The sequence below is a fragment of the Solanum dulcamara genome, chromosome 12 (assembly GCF_947179165.1).
Source record: "Solanum dulcamara chromosome 12, daSolDulc1.2, whole genome shotgun sequence".
NCBI classification, from domain to species: Eukaryota; Viridiplantae; Streptophyta; class Magnoliopsida; order Solanales; family Solanaceae; genus Solanum; species Solanum dulcamara.
In genome coordinates, this window is record NC_077248.1 from 41,687,949 (window position 1) to 41,701,297 (window position 13,349).

The 13,349-nt window shown below is 36.9% G+C and overlaps 1 long non-coding RNA gene across 1 annotated transcript; it reads left to right on the forward strand.

Moving 5' to 3' along the window:
- The first annotated feature begins 7,904 nt into the window (after nt 1–7,904).
- On the forward strand, nt 7,905–8,916 carry LOC129877794 (uncharacterized). The gene is made up of 3 exons (XR_008763615.1): nt 7,905–8,014; nt 8,109–8,200; nt 8,819–8,916. It is a non-coding gene; the product is annotated as an uncharacterized LOC129877794 (long non-coding RNA).
- The last annotated feature ends 4,433 nt before the right edge of the window (nt 8,917–13,349 follow it).

The window sequence follows — 13,349 nt, forward strand, 5'->3', positions numbered from 1 at the left end:
CAGGTTGATGATCAGAAAATTGAGGCAGTGAAGAGTTGGCCCAGACCTATATCCCCGACAGAGATGAGGAGCTTCTTGGGTTTGACTGGCTATTATCGAAGGTTCGTAGAGGGATTCTCCTCCATATCATCACCATTGACTAAGCTGACTCAAAAGAAGGCTAAGTTCCAATGGTCCGAGGCTTGTAAGGAGAGTTTCCAGAAATTGAAGACTAAGCTAACCACTGCCCCTGTTCTAACCTTGCCCGATGGTACAGAGGGCTTTGTGGTCTATTTTGATGCATCTAGAATCGGGTTGGGCTGTATACTGATGCAGAGGGGAAAGGTGATAGCCTATTCTTCGAGACAACTTAAGGTTCATGAGAAGAATTACCCAACTCATGACCTTGAGCTGGCAGCTGTGGTATTCGCTCTTAAAATCTGGCGCCACTACTTGTATGGAGTGCATGTCGACGTATTCACCGATCACAAGAGCTTGCAATATGTTTTCAGCTAGAGGGAACTCAACCTGAGGCAAAGGAGATGGCTTGAGCTACTCAAGGACTATGATATGAGCATTCTCTACCATCTAGGTAAAGCTAATGTTGTTACTGATGCTCTTAGCAGGTTTTCTATGGGTAGCACTACCCACGTGGAGGAAGGAAGGAGAGAATTGGCGAAGGAGGTACACAGATTTGCCCGATTGGGAGTTCATCTAGAAGAGAACAATAAAGGCGGAGTTAGTATTTAGGATGGGTCTACGTCCTCACTTGTGGTAGAGGTAAAGGAGAAGCAAGACCAAGATCTCATCCTTCTCCAATTGAAGGGAGTTGTTCACAAACAAGAGGTAATGGTTTTCACCAAAGGGGGAGATAGTATGTTGAGGTACCAAAATAGATTATGTGTGCCGGATGTCGATGATGTTCGAGAGAGGATTATGGCCGAAGCGCATGGTTCCAGGTACTCCATTCATCCAGGCTCCACGAAAATGTATCATGACTTGAAGGAAATCTATTGGTGGAGTGGGATGAAGAAGGATATTGCGGAGTTTGTTTCCAAGTGCCCGAATTTCCAATAGGTGAAGGTTGAGCATCAAAGGCCATGTGGTTTAGCCCAAAACATAGAAATTCCAGAATGGAAGTGGGAGATGATCAACATGGACTTTATTACAGGCTTGTCGAAGTCACAAAAGCAACATGATTTCATTTGGGTGATTGTGGATAGAATGACAAAATCAGCTCACTTCTTAGCGGTTAAGACTACTGATACCGCAGAAGATTATACAAAGTTGTATATGTAGGAGGTCATCAGATTGCATGGGGTCCCTTTGTCTATCATCTCAGACAGAGGAGCTCAATTCACTTCCCAATTTTTGAAATCCTTTCAGAAAGGATTAGGTTCGAGGGTGAACTTGAGTATAGCCTTCCATCCCAGATAGATGGCCAAGCAGAGCGCACCATCCAGACATTGGAAGATATGTTGAGGGCATGTGTGCTTGACTTCAAGGGAAATTGGAATGATCACTTACCTCTCATAGAGTTTGTATACAATAATAGCTATCATGCAAGCATTCCAATGGCTCCTTATGAAGATTTGTATGGGAGGAGGTGTAGATCTCCCATTGGGTGGTTTGAGGTTGGTGAAGCTGAGTTGATTGGGCCTGATATTGTTCATCAATCCATGGAGAAGGTGCGAATTATTTGAGAGAGGCTAAAGACAGCCCAAAGCCGCCAAAAATCTTACATCGATGTGAGGAGGAGAGACTTAGAGTTTGAGGTGGATGATTGGGTGTATTTGAAAGTGTCACCCATGAAAGGTGTCATGAGGTTTGGAAAGAAGGGGAAGCTTAGTCCTCGATATATTGGTCCTTACCAGATCTTGAGGCGGATTGGGAGTGTGGCTTATGAGTTGGAGTTACCTTCAGAGCTAGCCTCTATTTATCCGGTATTCCACATCTCGATGTTGAAAAAGTGCTTGGGCGATCCCTCGTTGGTAGTCCCCATTGATAGCATTGGAATTAAGGATAGCTTATCCTATGAAGAGGTTCCGGTCCAAATTCTTGATCGCCAAATTCGCAAACTGAGGAACAAAGAAGTTGCCTCAGTCAAAGTCCTGTGGAGAAACCAATTTGTTGAGGAAGCCACATGAGAAGCAGAGGAAACCATGAAATCTAAATATCCCCACCTATTCGTGCCTACCGAGGAGAATGTTGAAGGTAATGACCATTTCCTTGACTTGAATTCATTTGTGCCTTCTTGAGTCTTGATTGATAATTGATTGAGAATTTTACTAATTGAATGACTGAGTTTTGATTGTGATTTACACCCTGAGTCTATTCTTGATTTCTCATCATTCGAGGACGAATGATCCAATGGGGGAGATAATGTAACACCCCTTAAATTTTTCCAAAGATTCGAACCCTTCTTGTGTTCGGAAGGGGTCGAACCCGAGTGTCTTGAAATATATTCGTGAGTTAAGAGGAGTCTCTAAGGGACTGAGCAGTGTTAGAGGTGATGTGGGGTCATCAAGGACCCCTAGGACCGAGCTAAGCCCAAAAGATCTGTCGTGGCTAAGTTTAGGATGAGTTCATATAAGGGTCTACTTTTGACGACCCTATCTTTTGAAGGACGTCAATCTAGGTGGGCCTACGACCTATCAAAGTAAGGTTCGTCGAGTCTTCTTTCGAACGCCACCAAGAACGTAAATTTTAGAGTTCGGAGTCAAAAGATATGATGATCCTAAAATGAACTAGCACGGCAGGAATTTTATTTTTGGCCTGGTTTGCAACTGCTGGGGAAATGGCCTTGGCGCTGTAAGGTCACGACGCGCCACTATAGCGCCAGAAACATGCCTCAGTAGTTTGGTCCTTGGCACGACGCACCACTAAAAGTTGTGCAGGGTTTTCAGGCCAAATTTCGTGAACCCAGAAAATTGGCCTTGGTGCTTTAAGGGCGCGACGTGCCACTATCGCACCAGAAACATGCCTCAGTAGTTTGGCCTCTGGCGCGGTGTACCACTACGAGGTGTGCAGGTTTTAGGCGTGTTTCAGCCTGGCACTGCAATGGCGCGATGCGCCACTATCGCGCCAGGTGCATTTTTGCCTATTTTTCAGAACTTTTGAGAAGGGGCAATTTGGGAATTGCCCCAAATTATATATGTATCACCCTAGACTATTTTGGGATCATTTCTTCAGCCCCCACTCTCTCTAGAAGCCCTAGAAACCTCTTCTCTCTCTCTTCTTCTTCCTCTCCAAATCCTTTCCCAACAAGAAGAGTTCCAAGAGCTTCATGATTTGAGTCCTCCATTGAAGACACAACACCCAGGGTTTTCTTCAAAGCTTCTCTAAGGTATGTAAGGCTATCTAAAACATGGGTTGAGTTCACCCATGTGCCCTACTCTTGCTTTGAGGTTAGATGTTCATGAAAATAGAGTTTCTTGGTATGGTTTATGCTTGTATGAACTTTGTCCCCTATGTATTTGATTCTATATGTGTTGATGTTGTTGAGCCAAGGAGTTCCTAAATTGAGCCTTTATGTGAGTATGAGTCGATGAAGATGAAGTTGTTAAATATGTTTTATTAATCTCCTTAACTATGTGGATTATGATGAAAGAGGTTATTTTCCTAAGAAATGTTACCTATTATAAAGTGTGATTTAAAGTCTTGAAATTGTGATAAGCCTCAAAAGATTTCTCAAATGGATGAAAGAAATGATTGATTATATCTAGATGATGCTATATATGTGCATTTAAATTTCTTTGAATGATATGCTTGAGATTGATCGGAGTGTACGATTGAGAAAGATGTGATTGTGATAGAGATAATGAGATGACAAGGTTGTAACCAGAATTGTCGATATGAGTTGATTGAGTTGATTGGATGGAGTTTTATGAGCATCGAGTCTTGGGAGGAGTATCGAGCACCGAATTAGGCAAGAGTATAGTCCATACTCGAACCCAATACCTGTGTTGCCAAACATAGGGGGGATTGAACCGTTAAGTCAGATGCTTCCCCGAGTGTTTGTCCTGACATTATAGGACTTGGTTGGATTGGATCCATGAGTGTTTGATTCGTTCATACCCTGGCAAGGTATGAACGGGCGCGGCAACAACGTCGTTTTGTTGTACCTTCACTGGCTCAGAAGTGATGGTTGTCGGTTAAGAGAAACTCCCAAAGAGGTCTTCATAGCACTCTGAGTCAGAATGAGTGGAATTGTATGTGATTGGTCCCGTCTAAATCATATTCTTGTTTAGACTTAGGACATTTGATTGAGTTGGTATTCCTCTTGAGTTGAGCTTCCGAGTTGATTGATTCTTCCTTGATGTTCGTTGTATTCGGCCATTTTACATACTCGTACATTCCATGTACTAATGCCATTTGGCCTGCATCATTTCATGATGCAGAGATAGGTACCAGAGGTCATCAACCGGCGCTCCGTTGAAGATCCATATACACTCTCAGCTAGCTGGTGAGTCCTCCTAGTTTCCGGAGGATGTTGAGCCTTCCTGTACAGTTTTGTTGACATTTCCTTTACTTTGATTGTTGGTAGCCATGGACTTGTCATTGGCACCTCTTAGACTGTGATAGAGGCTTCATAAACTGGAGTGTGGGGAGGTCGAACGATTATTTTGAGGAGTCTTATTTTATTGCCTTGTTGGGTTGTAAATGTTTGGCCTTCGGCCCTATATATATGAATAGTATTTCTTTAATTGAGTTATCCGCTAAGAGAATGTGATTGATTGAATGTGTGACTGGACTAGGTGGTTCGCTCGGAGGTCAGAAATGGCCTTCAAGTGCCGACCACGCCTAGGGTACCCTCCTAGGGCGTGACAAATAGTATGTCTATACTACTAAGAACTAAAACTATATTTTGACAATGAGTAAATAAGTGTACAGAGAGAAGTGTTGCTTGAGAAAGCTTGATGAACAAAATGATGAAATAAGGTGGGTATTTATAGGTGTGAAGGACGGACCTAACAATAATTAAAATAATTATAAAGAAAAATCTAAAAATTTAATAGAGGATTATGATGCCATGGGTGATATCAAATGGAGGACTATTGATGTCATGGGTGATGTCATATTGATCTAGATCTTTCCATGGTTGGTGAGATGAACCTTCTTTTATCGGAATACCCTTTTTTAGAGTTGTGTTTGAACAAGATAACTTCCTCATTAGGATTTGGTGTCTCATATGAATTGTTGATCTAGAAGTCTACTTTCATGTCGTTCAAGAATCAACGGATATGGAACATTATACAGTGAGATATGAGTTTTCTTCTATAAATACTCAATTTTATCACAACACCATATCTTGCAAATATTAATTTATTTGACTTACTTAGCCTTTGAAAATTAAGATATGGTCTCACGAAAATTATAGGTAATGACGTTGGAGTTATTCAAAAGTTTTGAATCAACTAATTTAGACCAACTTATGAAAATTTATGCCCAAACACAGAAGCTATATCATTTTCGTCGAGAATTGAAACACCATATACAACTCTTTTAGGAGTTGTTACATTCTGGAATCAATTGCACAGTCAAAATTTTCATATGAGGTCGGTACGACTGAAAGTGATTTTCACACCCAAGGGCCATTTTGTGCCAAATTTCAAAATGGGGCTTGGGATTAGACCGAAAGCCTCAAGAAGCAAACGAAGGGTCATTCTTAGACCAAACTTGACATTCTAGCTCTAACCGCGCTATCAGAATTTTAATCCGAGCACATTTTTCAAGAATATTGACCAAAGTCAACTATAGGTAAAATTTCAAAGGCAAAAGCACCAATTGGTCCTACACTCGCACCTATTGCCTCGGTACTCATGTCCACCATACTACTAGCCTACTTTGGTAATTTTGGAGTTGAAGAACCATCATAATTCTATTCTGAGGTCATTTTCTTGAAGTTATGACCGAAGTCAACTTGTCAAGTTGTAAAAGCTCCAAAATACGGAAACGAACCTAAAACCCAATTGAACGACCAAGCGATAGGAATGTTCTAAATGACTTGGGGTCGCTACAGGAATGTTCTAAATGACAAAATGAATGCTTAAATTCAAAAATGACCTAGAGGGGCATTACACATGGGATATAGACTCAATAAGACCTTGACCCGAATCCCAACCTTGACCCAAATTTCGACCTACCAAACTCGAATCAGAACTACTCATTTTTCAGAAACCATGAAAATATTTTCCTTTCATACCAAACACACTCTAAAGGTAGAAAAAGAGTCATGAATAAATCTTTTAATTTGAATTTACTTATTTCTTTACGTAATTAGAAATAATGGAGAATATGGATAACATGAGTATCCATATTATCCATTAGGTTTATCCATTTTTATACATATCAAATATGGGTCAGGTTTATCCATTTTTATACATATCAAATATGGGTCAAGTTGAATATTTTATGCATTTTCACTTGACTCATTTTTGACCAACCCTTATTCGACTGAACTCGCTCATTTGCCACTCCTAAAAGTGACAATGATATCACTCTCTAAGGGGTTATATGGTGGGGTTTATAAGATTAATGTTGAATATATTGTATTACTAATGCATGCATTAATTATGCTAAGATTATTTCTTATGCAATGTTTGATTTTGTGTATTAAAATTAAAATGTGTTACATAACTTCTATTTTAAAAAATATTTATTTAGAAAAATACCCTCCACACTCTTTAGCATTGGGAAATGGAAATTTTCTTAGGAGGGTTTTGATGGGTAATTATGTCATTAATCAATATAATGCATGTGTTGAAACCCTTTATATTAATTACATGACAATCTATGGTCTTATAATACACACCTCAATACACAATAAAGTATATAACTAATGCAAGCCTTAGTTTGTATGAACTAAAAAGTGTACCAAACAAAGTACCAATAATGTACAAAGCTAATTTTATATGAGAAGAAATATATATTTAATTAATCATTGTTTGTCTCACATTTAATCTTTTTATTATTATTTTTAGCATGAATTTTATGAATTATTCTTCTGTTGTGTATTTTATTTATAGAATTAAAATGATGTGAAGATGAAGAGGAGTATAAATGGATTAAAAATAAGAAATCATATAAGGAAATCAAGCTGACAACTTAATATAAGGATTTTAATATTATATTATTATTTGGATATAAACTAATAAATTTGAAATTGAAGTAAAAAGGGAAACATACCTGAAAGTTGGACATGTGGAAGCAACAGAAAGAACCATTCCTAGTTGAGGTGGTATCTGTAACACGAATTGAAGGCGCACACACGGAAATCCAATTCCATTTGGTTTTGGTGTTATAACCCGTATTTTGCACATTAGGATATTTTGGAGATAATGGTAACAAGTCAAGGATAAGGCTATATTTGATCTTGTTGGATACAAAATTCTTATGACTAAATTAGAATTTCAACTTGGAAATATTATAAAAGGTGAGAGGCAAAAATTGGAATTTCTCATAGAGAATGTTATATCCCATATTTTATACGGTTGGATGTTTTAGGGTAGTTGTGGTAAAGTTAAGGGAATGAACATCTTCCAAAATTTATTTAATATACAAGTTGGATATGAATATTATTTATGATCATTAATTGTGTGGAAATATTGGAAAAGGCAAAGGGCAAAAAGGAAAATTCGCAAAGTGGCCTATGGTAATATTGTGGAAGGCTAGGGATAAAATGGGAATTTCACAAAGTCTTCAAGAAGACTCATGTGGGCCCCACATGCCACATGGCAGCCCATGATTGGAGAAGAGGGGTGTGTTGGACCAATGAAACCTTGACATGTGTCACCACTTAGATCTTGACATTTGTCACCACTTAGGGCTTGACACGTGTCACCACTTAGGGGATGACATCTGTCACCCCTAAAGTTGTATATATATATATGAGTCTTATGACTCATTAATTTCCACACTCATCTAGAGAACTCAATACAAGAAAAACGAAATGACAAGAGAAAGAAAGAAGAAAAGAGAAGAGAAACTTAAGGTAGAAAGAAGGAAAGAGCTACGGTTTTGGGAGGAGAAAAAGGTAAGTTCTCCAATTCCGTTCCAAGAATTAATTATATGAGTTATACCATGATGTTATGAAGATATTAGTAATGAAATTTTGTGGTTTGAAGCAGCCCAAAACGTTACCAAACAGCCAATAAGTTTCAGCTGCGCTAAAGGAAATTCCGAGGCAAGTTTTGGCGAGTTTTGGTGAATTTCGGGAAAGGTAAAGTTTTCTGTTTTGAACTGGACTTTATGATGATGTTATGAAGTATATTAAATGTCTTAAAATATGCTGGAAGTGGGAAAAAATGTTTAAGGATGTTTGACGTTGGAAACAAACTAAATGGAAGTCGTAGTAGTTAAATCGAAGTCGCGTAGTGTGTTGTTGTTGTTGTGCTGCAGTTTGGTGGTGGTATAATTGCGTGCTTCAGGGATTTAAAGTACTCAAAAATGTATGTGGGTGCTTCTGGTTGCAGCCACACAACCCTCCGTTTGGTATGACTACATATTTTACGAAATAAAGGTTAAAAACTCTATTTTGGTACCGTAGTTTGGAATGAGTTGTATAGAGCTTGTATTGTGTAAAGTTGAAGTGATTTACTTGTATACATGCTGATGGCTGTTGTTGTTGGTATGGTTTTTGACATGGTGGCCGAGTTGAAAACTCGGGGATGTTCAAGTTACAGGGGAGATGCTGCCCGATTTTCGGTAGATTCAGAGCTAGTAATAAACTAGTCGAGAGACATAGATAAGGAAATGATTCCTATGGTTACTTGGGTGTAGAGTTGGAAATTGGAAAGTGAAAGTTTATTAACCTTAGTATTAATTTCATGTTAAATAGGTTCAAGAGACGACGAGGCGAGCATAGTTAAGAGTAATCCGTAAGAGGTACGTAAAGCGAACCTTTCTTTCTTTTGGCATGTTTTTGACATAAGTATGTAAAGCATATTCTTTCGATTTTTATGTTTTGACATATGTATGTAAAGCTAATCTTTGTTTTGGTATGGTATTTATGAAACAAAAATATGACTTTTATATAATTTCAAAGAGGTTCCTATTCCTAGAGCCATTAGGATGGCCAATTCCTTGATTTCCAAAAGGTATTTTATTATGCTTCGATACGTCTATATGATTCCAGAAGATTTATTCTGATATAATCTAGGGTAACTTTCGAAAGGTACTTGACATGAGTCTCGTCTCAATTTTTAAATGATAGCTCATTCTGATTATTCCATTGAGTCTTAAATATGATTTAAATTGCGTATAGTTTCTCACTACTCCACTCGTGGATGCCTCAATGCTTCCTTCACTGAGCCTGGGCCAGGATATGTTATCGTGCATACTTTTCTGCATTGTTCGCCGTGTCCCGATGTGAGGGGGCAGGTATGACATGTACATGGGGTGGTAAATATTATGCCACAGAGTTATGCTGTGCCATGTACATCTATGTTTGTGATATGATATGATATGATATAATTTGATATGGCCATCTGATATGATATGATTTGTTACAGAGATATTCCCTACTCTGGTGTTATGCTGTGCCGTGGCGCCGATGATGGGAGGGCGACCACACTTTGTTCACCGAGTCCCATAATGGGGCCGGATATGGCATATGTTTTTCTGCATACATTATCTGAGGTTTTGATCAGCATTTGATATCTCCGGATATTTTGCTCAGTTTTGTACATTCTATTGCGGTAATGACTTTACTTATTACAACCCATTATATGTGGTTTGATAAGCATTTGATATTTCTGGATATTTTGCTCATTTTTGCACTTTCTGCTCTGGAAATAACTTTACTTATTACAGTTCATGCTCTACATACTCGGTACATTTTCCGTACAGACCCCTTTTCTTCGGGGGCTGCATTACATGCCCGCAGGTACAGACGATTGGTTTGCTGATCCGCTCGCTTAGGATATCCACCATGTTGGTCGACAGTGCTCCTTTGTTCGGAGTCCTATTTTGGTACTGACACTTCCTGTTGTATATATATACGTTGTTCAGGGTACGGCGGGGCCCTGTCCTATCATATGACTAGGATATCATTCCATAGAGGTCTGTAGACATGAGATGTGGGTTTTGTATATATGTTTTGGGTTTTTTTTTTGTGTTTCGTGATGGCCTATCGACCCTCGTGCATTATATCTGTTTAGAGATCCCTTCTAATCATTACCTATATTTATTCGATTAATGTACTAAGTGGGGCTAAGGGTACGTATGGGTGCCCAACTCGGGCACCAGTCATGGCCTACGGAGTTGGGTCGTGACATTTGTTTTTTCAATTCATTTTGGACTTAATTATTTTATTTGGGATTTTCTACATCTATAAATAGTCCATAAAAATAATTCTTATACAACTAACTTACAACTAACACATAACATAGATCTTAGAATTATATAGCTTGAGAACTTTAGAAGAGCCACCGTAGAGGCCGGAGAACTTTGATTTATTCTTTTTTATCCTTTATTTTTTATTTGTATTCGTGATTTTTGAAAGATATTTTAGCTATTGTTCTTGAATTTTCATTATTAACACAAGAAAAATTATTTTTATAAATTTTTATTGTGTTATTGACATAATGTACAACTAAATTTCATATCTATAATTACGGGAACCATGATAAATTATTGAAGTTAATGCAAAAAGTGATTCTTGAATGATTTTTGCATGCATTGTTTTTGTCATGATCCGATTTCTTGAATCATTATGGCGCCTACTATAACCTGTCAGTAGGCAAGACAATCCATATCTCAAAACTGCAAGTAAAAGGATTAAGGGTAGAAACTAAACCATAAAAAGATATTACAAAAGAACAAAGAAAAGCAAGCCAAAAATATATACAATGAAAGATCCCTTCCAGACCTGGAAGTCACATGTACATATCTACTAAAAAATGGATAAAAGTCCTAAAATGGACCCAAAAAACAAACTTGTATCAAAAAGCAAAAGACTAGCCAACAATATACAGAAGGAGATAGGTAAATCTAGGACACCATGTGCTCACCCTCGTCTTCGAAGATAGACTGCTGCAGGATCGAATCAATTCTGGTAACTAGTGCTCCAACCTATATCACGAAAGTATATGCAGAGTGTAATGCCCTCAATTATATAAGCTAATATTCATACTTCAAAATATTATTTCTTGATGATATGAACAACTCATACTTCACAATATTCTTAACTCGAATTTTGTTATTTGAAAAATACTTGTTTTCCTTAAATTATGATGGTATTATAAAGGATTGTCTTATGATAATTTAGTAACTTATAATGAAATTATATACATATATATCCTTATGATAATAGTGATTGAAGTAGGATACTTTTATGAATTTTGGGCAGCCAACTTTTTATTTTGGACAACCACCATTTTCCACTTATATTAAGCGATCAACATCACTTTGATAAAATATGTTTTAACACCTCCTCTCCAATTTTTGTTACTTAAGGATGAGAAAACCTCCTGAACTCTCTCTCAATCAGTTTTCCTTATAAAATCACCTAGAAATATTTTTTCTTTACTCTAAGACAATATCTCCCTTGTGGTAAATAACCTAAATCCATTTTTGATACAATTTAGCTATTAGTAAGTTAAAGATATCTCATTGTGAAGAACTTTGTTTTACTGAATAAATATTTCTTGAAATCTAACACACATACCTACAACTCTTATGTTTATTTTGGAACCTAATTCTGTTATTATTGATTCGAAAAAGGGGACACAATATAGGAAGAGTTCTATTCAGATTTTTGATTTACAAATCCCCTATGTACTGCTGTTAGTATTTTAAGCATATCGTCTTGCAAAAAATATAATTTTTGATGGTTGTTTTATTCTTTGTAACCGAGGATATGTATCTAAAACTTTTATGAAGGCTGAAAAGTCTAGTTTTGTCATTTACCAGATTCAAAATTTAGTCACAAAATTTTGCCATTTGCACAAACTAGGCTCACTTTTGATATCTATATTATTCATTTCACCTGCTAAATTGGTAAATATCAAATGGGTATTTGATTTTGTATTCAAGGTATTTATACACTTGTATAAGCTAAAGAAATTTATTTGAGGAAATTGACATATTTATTGATACAAAATTTGAATTGTGGTAGGGTTGTTTATGTGCTAAAAAGCCAAGGTTCTTGTATAAACCTGTATTTGTACTCTTTTTACCTTATTGTATTTTTGAAAGTCTATTTGGATATGTTGGTTATTTTGTTGTCACTTTGTATTGTCGTGTTTGTTTCTTTTGAGACTTTCAAGACACTTATTTGACTCGCCCACTTGTACAGATTTTTGATCACTTGACATTTTTGTGGACTTTGTACTTCTTGTGGCTGTGACTTTGTCACTATTAACATGCCTCTTGAATCAGATCTTTTGTCACATTGACTCTAGAAGTTTGCTTTGTCTTACGTAAGGAAATTGTCCATTTTAAATACGAATTAGAATGTCATTTTTAATATGGTTCTTGATTCTCTTGATTATTAGGTCTTGACCCTTCTTGATATAGGATTTCGATCCTTCTTGATACTTGATTATATTTGGTGTGATGGCATGATGTACTTATTAGAAGGAACATATTATTTAATCTCATGTAAAGATGGTGCTATGAGCTTAAAACTTGTAGTTTTTACACCACTAAGCTTTATGCTTAGAGATAGCTTTTTCCATCGTAGGAAATGCCCGAGGAGATGCTTGAAGCTAGCCATTAGAGATAGAGTTTTAAGAGCTTTAAGGAAGATAACATTTGCATATTGGGATCCATATTTTGAGTAGTCTTGGGAAAATTATATGATCCTTGGGTTGTACATGTATATGAAATTTTGAAGGATAGTTTTGATCAAGACATTATGGTTTGTAACTTAATTTGGTGACATATTTTGTTGTTTTGGGGTGTGTCAACCCAAGTCTTGTAATGTACTAAATTTATTTTTTAATTTGGAATATTTGTATGAAGCATGAACCATTTAACTTTGGTACTCGTAAGTTGGTAATTATTTATAACTTGAGCTGTAGTGATATGGAATAATACATGGAAATCCTATAAGGTATTTTCTTAAATTTTCTTGAACAATTGTTCCACCATAAATTGGAATACTTATTTGGTTAAATTGGGATCAAATGAGTTTTTAAATGACAAAATTTAAACCTTTACCCAGTTTGAATGGGTCCAATTTTACTACTAAATTATGATTAATATGTCTTACATTAAGCTTCTTATAAAAATTCTCAAGTCTTATACAAGTGTTCTTTTTAAGAAGTGGCATCCTCCCAAGAGAGTCGCCACACAAAGTGTAGTATGATTACCAAAACAACGGATACTCAGTAGGCATCATAGGCTGACTGAGCAGGAATAGTAAA